Source organism: Carassius carassius, chromosome 11, assembly GCF_963082965.1.
Source record: "Carassius carassius chromosome 11, fCarCar2.1, whole genome shotgun sequence".
NCBI classification, from domain to species: Eukaryota; Metazoa; Chordata; class Actinopteri; order Cypriniformes; family Cyprinidae; genus Carassius; species Carassius carassius.
The window spans coordinates 34,082,335-34,095,596 of NC_081765.1; the positions used below are offsets into that span (position 1 = coordinate 34,082,335).

Sequence of the window (13,262 nt, forward strand, 5' to 3'; positions counted from 1 at the left end):
GTTGTCTGTCCAGTATAGCTCCAAAACATGTCTAAGAGCAAGGCGAAAACAAAGCATTTAAAAGGCGAATCCGGATCGCGTTTCAGGCTGTGTGTTCCTCCCTGCCAGCGATATATGACGAGCGGGGATATACACAGTCTGTGCGTGGTCTGCCTGGGATTCGAAGCATGCTGAGTTGGCTCTCGAGGGAGGCTGCTTCATTCCCGGAGGGCTTCTTTTTGTGGAGGGAGCCTTCACCAGCGTTCCCCGTGGTGCTGGCCCCGCTTCTGCTGAGGCAGAACGGCAGCTGCACTCGTGGGGTTTGCAAGAGGGACTGGAGTCCCTATCTCCTTCCACTTCCGCCAGATCCGGCGCCCAATCTCTGGAGTCGGAAGCACGCTCTGCGTTTCCTTCAACCCAGCTTTGACCCTGTAGCCGTCCACATCCTCCTTTATGACCTCCTAAACACTCAGTTTTTTCCTCTCTATCTTTGTTGCTTTGGACCACATGCTAGTTAATGTTGTCCACCCGAAGCTTGTCCCCCATGCTGTATCAATTCAGTTTCAGATGAGTTATGGTCTGATGCACTGCTTGTTGTGCATCCCATTTTCTTCCGGTACAAACTTAGGCATTAGCATTTTGTACCACTGGGTAAGGAGAGTCCTTCAGCTTGAGTTGCAGCCTTACTTTTTCATGTTTGTAGCCCAAGCTGATGGTTTTCATTTGAAGCCTCATCGTGTTCTTCCCAAACAGAGCTGAAGTGGTCAGACATCAGGGAAGGCCGATCACTTACAGATGCAGTTATTTACCTTTGTGTCCATCTTCCGGACTGTCAATGAGATGATATCACATAACTTCAGGGGCCACGACAGGTGATGGAATAGGGTGAACTGGTAACACCAGACCTTGAATTTGCCCGGAAGCAAGCTTTCGTTGATCTTCTTTAGACCACCAGTTAGTTGTTTTGTTATAGAGAAAGCCATGTGTTTGTCTGTAAGGTCAGCAGTGTAGAGCCTTCCTAGGCTTTCACTGGTTGGTCTATCAAGAGTTTAATCTTCTCACCACTCACTGAGAAAGAGATGTTGTCCATCGTGGCTCCTTTCCGGTTCGAAAGACTGCGTGACTTGGATGGCTTTATCTTCACCCTGGGCCATGTGAACAGGTATTTGAACCTTTTCAGAAGCCTGTTGGTGCATGCCGCCGTCTGAAGGAGTGTGTTGACATCATCCATGTAGCTCCAAAGACCAGGAAGTCACTGACCTGATGGGGATCTGACTCCTCTGATTGTCTGTCTTCCTCCGATAAGTATGACCTTGAAAGCTGTTGTGTAGTTTATAGAAGAGATGGAGCATCCCATAGCTATTCCTTTGTCCACTTGATGCCATCCAGTAATAAATACAGAGGTTTCTCACTGGCTTTCAGACATTTGATCTTGGCTTTCCAGCTTGGCATCTCAGCTGTAGGTCTTGAAGGTTCCCTGCATGCTGTTGTATTGGAAAGAACCAGCTGCGGGGTTAGAAATTCATGCAGCTCCTCTTGGACTAGGTGCAATGGTGGGCTCAGTAGCACTATGGTGCTTAACCTGCCTTCAGTTCCTCCTTGTCTTACCTGATGTTGCAGTGCAAATCCTGGTTTGTTGTAACTTTGGACCATCCACAGGTACATTCTCTTAAAGGCATAGTTCACCCAAATAGCAAAATTATGTAATTAATAACTTAGCTTCATGTTGTTCCAAACCCGTAAGACCTCCGTTTATCTTTGGAACACAGTTTAAGATATTCTAGATTAAGTCTGAGAGCTCTCAGTCCCTCCATTGAAGCTGTGTGTACGGTCTACTGTCCATGTCCAAAAAGGTAAGAAAAACATCATCAAAGTAGTCCATGTGACATCAGAGGGTCAGTTAGAATTTTTTGAAGCATTGAAAATACATTTTGGTCCAAAAATAGCAAAAACGACGACTTTATTCAGCATTGTCTTCTCTTCCGTTTCTGTTGTGAGAGAGTTCAAAACAAAGCAGTTTGTGATATCCGGTTCACGAACGAATCATTCGATGTAACCAGATCTTTTTGAACCAGTTCACCGAATCGAACTGAATCATTTTATACGGTTCACGTCTCCAATACGCATTAATCCACAAATGACTTAAGCTGTTAACTTTTTTAATGTGGCTGACACTCCCTCTGAGTTCAAACAAACCAATATCCAGGAGTAATGCATGCACTCAAACAGTACACTGACTGAACTGCTGTGAAGAGAGAACTGAAGATGAACACCGAGCCGAGCCAGTCAAGATTCACGAGTCAAGAACCATTTGAACTCTCTCACAACAGACACGGAAGAGAAGACAATGCTGAATAAAGTCGTAGTTTTTGATATTTTTGGACCAAAATGTATTTTTAATGCTTCAAAAAATTCTAACTGACCCTCTGATGTCATATGGACTACTTTGATGATGTTTTTTTTGATGCAGTCTTTCCTGCTGTCAGCGGGCCTTCCCCAGCAGCCTTCCGGTCTTTCCTGGATGCCAACTGCATTATTCACAGTAGTCACTGGAAGCCAGGTTACCTAGGTTTAATCACAAGTAAGCCTTCCATGCTAGGAATTTCTGACAGACGCAATTCCGCCAGTGCAGTTTGGGTAGCTACAGGGTCGTCAGCTTTGAGCAAAAGTAAAAAGGCAACTTTCTCTATTCTTTTTCTATTCTGTTTTCTTTTTATTATATATTAAAAAAATCATTGCTATGTGTACTGCATTAAGCTAACTAAGACTTGTTATAGCACTTGCATAACATTGCTCTTTTGTTGATTTTTATTGCTTCCATTGTCCTCATTTGTTAATCGCTTTGGATAAACGTGTCTGTCAAATGTCTAAATGTAAATTTATATGTCCAAAGATCACATTTAATTCTGACTATTCCACCGGTGATTTCTACCCATGGAAATAATTTACAACAACAACACACCACACAAGTTCAAAAGACACAGAAGAATGGTTTAAAAAATCTCCCTTTTCACACCACATATAACAGGTTATAGACATCAGCAGCTGGTACAAACTCAAATAGTAAAATCAATTACAAAAATAACCTATAAGAAATCTCTTCAAACCAAAAACCAGTGTTTGACCATAAACTTGTATAGCAAAAATAAATCATAAGCAAAACAGCAGGTCTTAGACATCAGAGGCCCATATGCAAGGAAAGAAAAAATAAAATAAAAACGTAAATACAAAGCAACTTTAACAATTTAACAATGTAACTATATAAAAAAAAAACCTTCGTAGAAGAAGAAGGCGGGAACCGGCGGACATTTAAATGAATTAATAATAAAATAAACACAAAACAGACGACTGCCGGGCACAAACAAAAACAAAAAACAAAATAAAATCCAGGCCTGGTCCTTTCTCGTCCTCCACTGTTGTAACTCCTCCTTTATCCTTCCTCATCTCCTCTGTGGGACTCGAGATCGGTGATCATTTCCAATCACTCCACTGGCCTTGCTCCATTCGCACAGCTCTCGGCCCCACCCCACTCATCACAAACAAACTAAATTAATATACAAAAAAAATAAAAATCAACACACACACAAAAAAAAAAATCTACACAAATCCAGCACCACATCATAAACATTCAAAATACACAATTCTTTTAAATCACCCAATAATTACATAAGTATTATCTCTATAAACAAACCTAACCATCTAACACACTGACATACCTCTGCTTTTAGGAGTGGAATGAAAATTCTGTGTGATAGAGTGGAACAGAAACGCTCCATGATAGAGTGAAATAGAAACGCTGTGTGATATAGCTCGTAGCTACAGGCAAAACATGGTGTCTACAACTTTTTTTTTTTTTTTTTTTTTTTTTTTTTTTTGTATTTTTTTTTTTTTTTTTTTTTATTCAATTTTGAAAGTAACAATGACAATTTACATCAAACATAAGACAAACATACATTGGGGAAAACGTATAACAGATCTTACATTAGAAAGAATAAGAGTTAAATTCTACAAATAATTTTTTTCAACAAAAGAGATGTTTTTATGCATTTCTTATTTCTAGTGATTGAATTCAATGAGTCATGGAATATTTTAAGATCTTTACAAAAAAAATTAAAGGAGGGTGTTATAGACATTACTTTAGCTTTATGTATATGAAACTTCCCAAGAAGAATTATTAACTTTAATGTGTTATCAATTATATTTGAACCAGTATTACAGTCCAAGAAGAAGATCATAGCCTCATCTATTCTGATTATTTTGTAGAATGTATCAAAAACCATCATAGATACCTGCTTCCAAAAGTCTTCAGAGTGTTTACATTTATAAAATAAGTGTATAAGCGTTTCAGATTCAAGATTACAAAAACAACATTGTGGCGAGAAGTCTTTTATAAATTTACTAAGAAATACATTACACGGATAATACCTGTGTAATATTTTAAAATGAGTTTCCTTAACCTTATTTGGCAGTAAAAATGCATTACTTGCTGACCAGATTATCTCAATTGAAGGTATAGAAGAAAAATGTTGTTTCCATTTCAGAATTGTTTTAGGGTAACAGCTGATATCTTGATTAAGACACTTTCTGATGTAAGAGTTATTACACTTCATATCCAAAATATGAACACCCCCAATAACAAGTTTAGGGGTTTGCCGTAACACTGGGTTGTAGCTGAGATGCGCTTTCACAAGCTGAAGCAATTTAATGGAGATGTTTTTAACAACCACATTGTAATCTCTGCATGTAGATTCAACCCCTGAGAGAGCAAGAAATTGTTGATAAGTATATATCTCACCATTACAATTTAGTAAGTCAGAAATAAAAATAATTCCTTTATCAAACCATTCTTTTTTATATATACTTTTCCTTTTAGATAATATATGTTGGTTATTCCATATTATACACTTGTGAGGGGAGAAATTGTGTTTAAAGGCTATTTTCCATGCATCTAGTGATTGCTTGTGAAAATTAGATAATTTGATGGGAAGTTTACTACATTTGAAGTCACATGATAATAAAAAGTTTAACCCACCACACTTTTCAAAAAACAAATTGGGGATATAAAACCATATAGAATCATTATGGGCCAAGCAATGTTTCAACCAATTGATTTTAAAAATGGTATTAAGAGTACTGAAATCAAGAACATTAAGCCCACCCTCTGAAAGAGTTCTGATAATCGTTTTTCTTTTTATATATTCAGTCTTATTTTTCCAAATGAATTTAAATATGGCCCTATCAATATCGGAGCACATTTTAGAATTTACGTACAATGAGAGAGCCGGGTATACCAGCCTCGAAATTCCCTCAGCCTTGGAAAGCAGAACACGTCCATGGATAGACAGGTTTCTCTGAGACCAGCAATTAAAAACCATCTTTGCTTTATGTAAACACGTAGAAAAATTATTTTCAAGTCTTTCATGTGGACATTTATTGATTATAATGCCAAGGTACCTAACCTTTTCTTTTACCTTAATTCCACATATGTCTGGGATAGCAGAAGGGTGAATTGTCATAATCTCAGATTTATTCTGATTAACAGAAAGGCCAGAGGCATGTGAAAAAAGTTTTAAAGCCTCTAATATAATGGGGACTTGACTTTTATCCTTCAGGAAGATGCATGTATCATCTGCCAGTTGACTGGTTAAAATAGTGCGGTCTGCTATTTGAATGCCTTCAATTTTCGAACAATTCACTACATAAAGATTAAGAAGCTCTGCAACCAACAGAAACAAAAAAGGAGAAATAGGGCAGCCTTGCCTGATGCCTCTCTCAATGACAAACCGTGGTGAAGTCCCACTAGACAAGGATACATTACTATTGATGTCTTTATACAGAGTCTGTACAGTTTTCACAAATTTTGGACCAAAGCCAAATCGTCTTAAGGCATCATACATAAAGGCATGCTCTACTGTATCAAATGCCTTGTAGAAATCTAAGAACAAGATTAGTGCATCATCATTAACCAACTCAGAGTAATCTAAAAGATCCAAAACAAGACGAATATTATTTGAAATGTGTCGACCTTTCATGAAGCCAGATTGTGTGAGAGAGATAACTTCTTCTAAGCAGGGTTTTAGTCTCCTAGCATATACTGCAGCTAATATTTTGTAATCAGAATTAAGCAATGTTATAGGGCGCCAATTATCTAAAAAATTTTTGTCTTTATTTGGTTTAGGAATTAACGTAATAAGACCTTGCTTCATCGATGCAGATAATTCCCCTCGATCTAAACATTCTTTGAAAAAGTCTAAGATTAAATCTTTTATATCACTCCAAAATGATCGATAAAATTCAAACGGTAGCCCATCAGGGCCCGGACTCTTATTAAATGGGGTCTTTGTAATTAGAATGTCCAGTTCTTCCATAGTTATTTCTCCCTCACAAACAGCATGACTATCTTCACTTATAGCTGGAATAAAAGGATCCACATTCAAGAAAAATGTATTAGAAAATTCAGAATGAAAGGAAGAAGTATACAGTCGTTGATAAAAGTCAGATACAAATTTTGAAATCTTGCCTTCCTCAGAAGTGAGATTACCATTAATATTAAGGGTTGTAATCCTTTTTAATTCACCTCTTCTTTTTTCTAAATTAAAAAAATATGTAGAATTCTTTTCTCCAAATTCAAGCCATTTTGCCCTTGATCTGATGAATGCACCTTTGGCCTTTTCTGCATAAAGAACATCAAGGTCTTCCTTCAATAAATACAACTTCTCCTTGTCTTGTTCACTGGGAGATGGCATACATAAAATATTATTAATTTCTTTTATGATCGCAGAGCTTCTTGACTCCTTTGCCTTAGAAAGTTGTTTACCAAACTTTATAGAGAATTTTCGGGACTCATATTTAAAAAATTCCCACTTTGCAATAGCAGAATCTGAATTAACTTTACATTTTTCAATAATATTTTTAATACCTGAACAATATGTAGGAAGTTGCAAAAACGAAGTATTCATCTTCCAGTATCCTGGTCGTCTCTGAGAACTGTTACGAAGCTCAGATATTTCAAGATCGATACAGGCATGGTCAGTTAGAGGGGCAGGAGAAATAGTACAAGAGCTATTAAAAGAAACTAGCCGGTCAGATATAAGCCAAAGGTCTATTCTAGATTTTTGAGACATGTCTGCTTTAAACCATGTAAACGACGAGATACTGTTTCCATGGACGTGTCTGTAAGCATCCAACAAGGAAAGGCTGCTACAAAAATCACTTATAACTAAATTAAGGTGATTAACATTAAGTCTTGGAGGGAATCTATCTAAATGCAGATCAGGGGCTTCATTAAAATCCCCTCCCACAATGAATGCTGCTGAAGGAAATTTCAAATTTAAAGCAAGTAATTTTGTAGATAAAGATTGGAAAAGAATATGATTTAAGTTAGAACTGTTAAAGCCATATACATTACATAAAATAATAACAGCTTCTCCAGACTGAACAACAGCTATTATCCATCTGCCCTCTAAAGAGAAGTGTGACTCAAGAATTTTACCACTAAAATTATGGTTAAATAAAATTACAACTCCCCCTGAATGAGTAGACCCATGTGAAAATAAAGTTTTACCTCCCCACTGTGCTGACCAAAAAGACTCATCATTAACACTAGAATGAGTTTCTTGTAGAAAATAAACATCTCTTCTTTTAGAATTACAAAATAAAAATAAAGCTTTTCGTTTAGTAAGATCGCGAATCCCCCGAACATTAAGAGAGAAACAAGAAAAGTTAAATGACATTTGTACAGAAAACAAACACACACAAAAAAAGAGAACAATCTGCCCTAGAGGGCAAAAAAGTTAACTATGCGAGAAGGAACAAAGTGCAAAACTTATCTCTTTAACCTTCCATATCAAGCATCAATGGATTAGAGAATATCCAAACCTATAAAACTAATCAGGCCAACATTCAAAAAGAAATGCTATGAGAAAAAAAAAAGGACACCATCTTAGCAAGAGTTTACTTTAAAGTCATACTTGTAACTAAGATTCAATGTCACTTTTTTGGCCAAAAAAGGATAGAGGCGTTAATATGATTCACATATTATCCGCTGTAATCTTCTTTCCATCAATAATGGCAGCCGAACCCTTGAATCCAGCTCGTTTTCCATCTTTCCTGGCTTGACTTACCAGCGGCCACAGTTTATTCCGTGCGTCCCTCGCCCGTTGTGTCAGATCTTCTGTTATTTTGATGCCTTTCTGTTTGAGGACTTCAGAGTTTTTCGCGTCCATCCATATGCGATCCCGATGAGTGCGTGACAAAAACTGCACAATAATCCGCCGTGGGCTCGCGCCTCCCGCTTTCGGCCCGATTCTGTGTGCAACATCAATGGAAGTCTGAAGAACGTCTCTCAATCCCGGCGAGATTTGAGAAAAAATATCCATTGCGATCATTTTCACGTTTTCTCCCGTCTCCTCCGGAATACCAGACATTTTCAAATTCCACCTTCTTTTATATGCCTCCAGTTCGTCAACTTTTTCCCACAGTTGGTTGTTTTCATTGATCACGGCCGCTACTTGAACACCTAGTTCGTTAGTTTTAGTTACAGCCCTCTCCGTTTTGACGGTCACTGAATCAACTTTGGTGGCGAGTTGAGATATCAGGTTCGAATTGGATGCAACAGACCTTTCAATGTCCAGTAACTTCTCCATGAAATCATCTTGCTTTTTTCCCAGCCTCTCAATCGCCTTCAGTATATCATTTAGTATATCCGTATTTAAGGGCTCGGATACCTGCCGTCGTATCTTCGGAAGAGGGCTGTTGATCGGGGTGTCTGAAGATAAACAATCCATGTTTAAATCCTCTTCGACGTCGGGAGTGGGTTTAGCATAACCATGCACACGCTTCACACTCTCCGCCATTCCTTCCATTTGTCTCAGGTTATGTTTCGGCAGCGCGAGTTTCAATCAACGCACTCTGCAAGCCGCGACAGACGTTCAATTCTAACAGTCCCAAAAGGCAAATATTCTCAATTCCAGTTTAAAAACGTTGTAGAGTCATTCAAAACATAAAGTCACTTGTAGAATTAACGCAAAAAATCAAGGAAGGAAAAAAAAAGATTAAGTTTTGCACAAAAGTTTATGCGAGACAGAAACGGTTTAGCTACACAGACGCCATCTTGGCGCAGACTCCATGGTGTCTACAACTTGGAACATATACTAACAGCCCACACGCTCAAACTCTTGCATAAGGGGGGTTATATATCTGAAATCAACATAAAATAAACAATTTAAAGAAATAAAGCATCCTAATACAGACTCTTACAGCATCTAAACAAATGCCACAACTTCAGGGTCACAACACCCGAAGCAGACGGAAAAGGTCAAAACGTGGGGAAGGTATGCAACCTTCCAACCTTTGCTCTATTTATAGGACAAAATAAATGCCTATGCCCTACCCCATACATCATCCTTATTATCCACTCGGTCACATATAGAAGGAACATTTCTGTATGAAAGTGACCATTATATTATAGCAGAGTCTATGGTCTGCTGCGGGAGCTGGGAGGTCAGTTAATTGTGTGCTGAGTGAGTCTGTTGTCCACCATGGCTTCTCGTGTCTTCTGTGTTGTCAGGTGAGCCAGTAGCTTCCACAGACTTCTGCCTTGCTGTTGCTTTCCCAAAGCCAGCTTTCCTAGCAATATTGCAAACTGCTGTATGTGCTGCTGCTGTGTGACGTCATCATACAAAGAAACAATCCAATTTCACTGGTCAGGCATTGACCAATACATTGGTTTCTTTCCCACCCCCAGTTCTGCTCTCACGCATCTGCATTTACAAGTGCACAAGTGTGTTTTGCAACAGGAATATCACAAAAGGAATAGGTAAAGTCAAAACACTAGATTAGAAGTTTTTCACATCATAGCTGTAAGTGTTAATTTCATCTTAAAAATATGAATATTAATATCACAAGTTCTCAAATTCAAATAAGCAAATACACTCTAAAAAACGTTGGGTTATTTTGTGTACCCAATAACTGGGTTAAAAATATTGGGTCGTTCTGTTGGGTTATTCGGAACATTTATTGGGTTGTTTCTATAACAACGCAGCCAGTTGGGTTAAAATTTAAATTTCAACGGTTGACCGCCGCTGCAGCTGATACGAAGATAAAGAAGATACACGGGTGAGTTAATATTACACTATACACAGTATTCATATTGTATACATGTTATTTTTTTCGTTATAAAGTGACTTTAAGCTCTTACATAGTATTATTGCCGCTTTTTTCTAAATGTTCAGCCAATTATTTCCATGTTTATATCTCCCCTGTTGACTGCTTTTTGTCCGCTATCTGCGACTAACGACACCAATATGTCAATTATAGCCAGCCAATTTATTGATACTCGGTTGTGATACTCTTCCTAACTTTCCATGTTCTTTCCAACACTTTTTGGGAAGTTATTCATATTTTCAGATAAGTGTTTAACCGACGCGCTCGGCTTCAAGACCCAGCGGAAGCCTGCCAGTGTCACACAGTCACTTTAGCAGCCAGCTACAGGAAGAAGGTAACGTTATGCTGTGTTATAAAGGCCCACATTGTAGCTCAAATGCTGCTCAAATGTTTACTTGGGCTATCCCAACTACATTGTGAATTTAAAATACTACAAATTGTTAAACTAGGGTGACCATAAGTCCTCTTTTTTCCGGGACATGTCCTTTTTGGACCTAAAAAAATGCGTCCGGCCGGGACGCCATTCATTGTATGCGTTTTTGCAGATTTTGGGTCATGTAACCGTAACAGAAACATTGTTCAAACTGCACCACGGCTTGTCAACAGTGGCACATGGCTCCAGAACAGCGTTACAAAAGAGCCCAAATGTAAATTCACAAACGATTTACAGAGAAAATTCCCATGTGAAAGCTAAACCATTTTATTATTTGTTTGTTATTGTTCTATTGTTGCGGGCCAAAAGTTGAATGGAAAGAATGTAATTAATATATTAAACTTTAATAACATAGTTGCATATTTGCATGGTTGCAAATACATTAGTCAAGTAGTGTTTTAATGCATTCCCCCTGGCTGCTCCCCGAAATATGGTCACCCTAATTAAACATTTTATCTAGATATTTTATCTAGAAATCTCTATAAAGATTAAAAGTTATAAAAGATAACTATGACTCAATAAGATAGTAAGGTATTACAATAGCCAGTTAAGTTACATAACAATTTTCAGATCGCCACATGCCCATTAAATAAAATGACGGTTGGTTGAGACTTTATTCCTTTATAATAACATTTACCTTTATAACCATATACCTTTATAATAACATGTATTACTTTTTAAATGACACATAGCAGTAAAATGACATTTTAAATGGAGGTAATTTACCACAATACATGGCCATTGCAGAAGCTAACACTTTAAAATTACAGCTCTACAATTTTACAGTTAATTTATAGTAGGTTAGTGAGAATAGGCTTTATTTTTGTTATTCACTTTATATTAACTAAACATTTTTTACACAGGATGCTATGGATTCATATGTAAGAGACATTTGACACTTCAGAAGTGGAACCTTGGAACATTAATCGACAGATTTGCAGGTGAGAGATAATGTAGCAAGTCTGAAAAAGGAAACCCTGTCTCAGTTGCTTACCTTTAAAAAAATGACAATTAAAAAATGTCATCACTAATATAATGAAACCTTTTTAATTTGACTTCATGAAAATCAGAACTTACTAGTAACAAAGGATAATTAATTATTCAAATGACACCTCTCTTTAAAGGAATAGTCCACAATTTTTTTTTTGAATTTGTCATAATTTTCTCACCATGTCCCTATACTAACTTCTTTCTTATTTGGAACACAATTCCCAAGAGGTTTTTTTTTTATATTATTTTTTTTTTTTTTTCAAATCAATAAATCCAGAATAAATCAGAACATTTTCACACAGAAAGGAAAGCCTTGAGTCACAAATGCATTTTGGAACAAACATGCTTGCTCATACACACAAACACACAGGTGTGACTGCAAGAGTGCATTTGTATAGAACAGCCACAAATGCATATAAAGGGGTGAGACTTAACACCCACACAAACACAAATGCAGGTGCACACACATGCATGTACAACTTTCATTTCTGCTTATTGGTGTTGGTTTTATATACACATTTTTTATATATTTTTTTATTATTATATATTATATATATTTTTTTCTACATTTGGTTCATTAAAATAAATATATTTGTGCAAAATTTGTGGTGTTATTGCAAAAACATAAAATTTTACAACACCTCAAATAATAATTCTGTTGGGAATTATTTGACACACACACACACACACTGTAATTTCCCCAGGTTTTTTCTAACCAGCAGACAACAAAATTCGGCCTCTAACACCTAGATCAATTTTCAGACACAACCTACATTTAATTAAGATCACCATTACAGTATTTTTTTCATAAAAATGTAACATTTCATAATATGCAATCTGTTAATAGTTGAGTAACTTTGCTGTAAATGGGTTAACAAAAAATATAACATATCACCTAAAACACAGCATAAATGTATTGATAAGTGAATAATAAAAATGATATATCATATTAAAAGTATATTATTTTTTTATACAATTGCTTTATAAATATGTGGACTTTAATGGAACCCAAACACCAATAGGGTAAAGTGTATATGAGAATATGAGGTTAATCAATGGGACCTGAAACCATTTCATTATTTGGTGGACTATCCCTTTAAGTCCATCACCAGACCGAAAAAAAAAAAGTTAGCTCTGACCCTGGTCACACAATTTCCATGCCTTAGAGATTCAGAGGGCAGTGGATATGTGAGTATGCTGATCCCAAGTTTATCAGAACTACACTCACCTTTACACAGAATTATACTATTTTAAAAACTCAAGACATTTTTAAGATATTTTTGGGAAAAACTATCCATTTCACATTTGTGTTGATGTTTTAGGAGGTATGGTATACACCAGGGCGATACCGCCATCCGGCCTCAGGGTTTTTGGAGGAACGACTCCGTAATATCAGGAAACGCCTTAACAGGCACAGTGCAACATCTAGACAGAGGTCAAAAACCACAGATGAGCGCCGAGCTACTGTGACTGAGAGGATTACTTTATTGCCAGGTAAAAGAAAAATGTAACCAAAGGTGCTGAAACCTTATTGACGTTCTTCTTTCTACTTTCTTACTTATTCCTTTTTTATTCCTTAAATCCAAATTGTGCTATGATCAAAGCAGTTTAATGTGAAACTATCTAAATAATTCTCCTAATTTGGAAATTTTAGTAGTAACTGTTACATCGGCCTGTTAACATTCTTCAAACATTG

General features: G+C 36.9%; 1 protein-coding gene across 8 annotated transcripts in view; it reads left to right on the forward strand.

Annotated features, from left to right (window-relative positions):
* The window catches only part of LOC132153238 (NACHT, LRR and PYD domains-containing protein 12-like), a 66,104-nt gene that overhangs the window by 36,903 nt on the left and 15,939 nt on the right, over positions 1 to 13,262 (forward strand). The window lies entirely within an intron of this gene.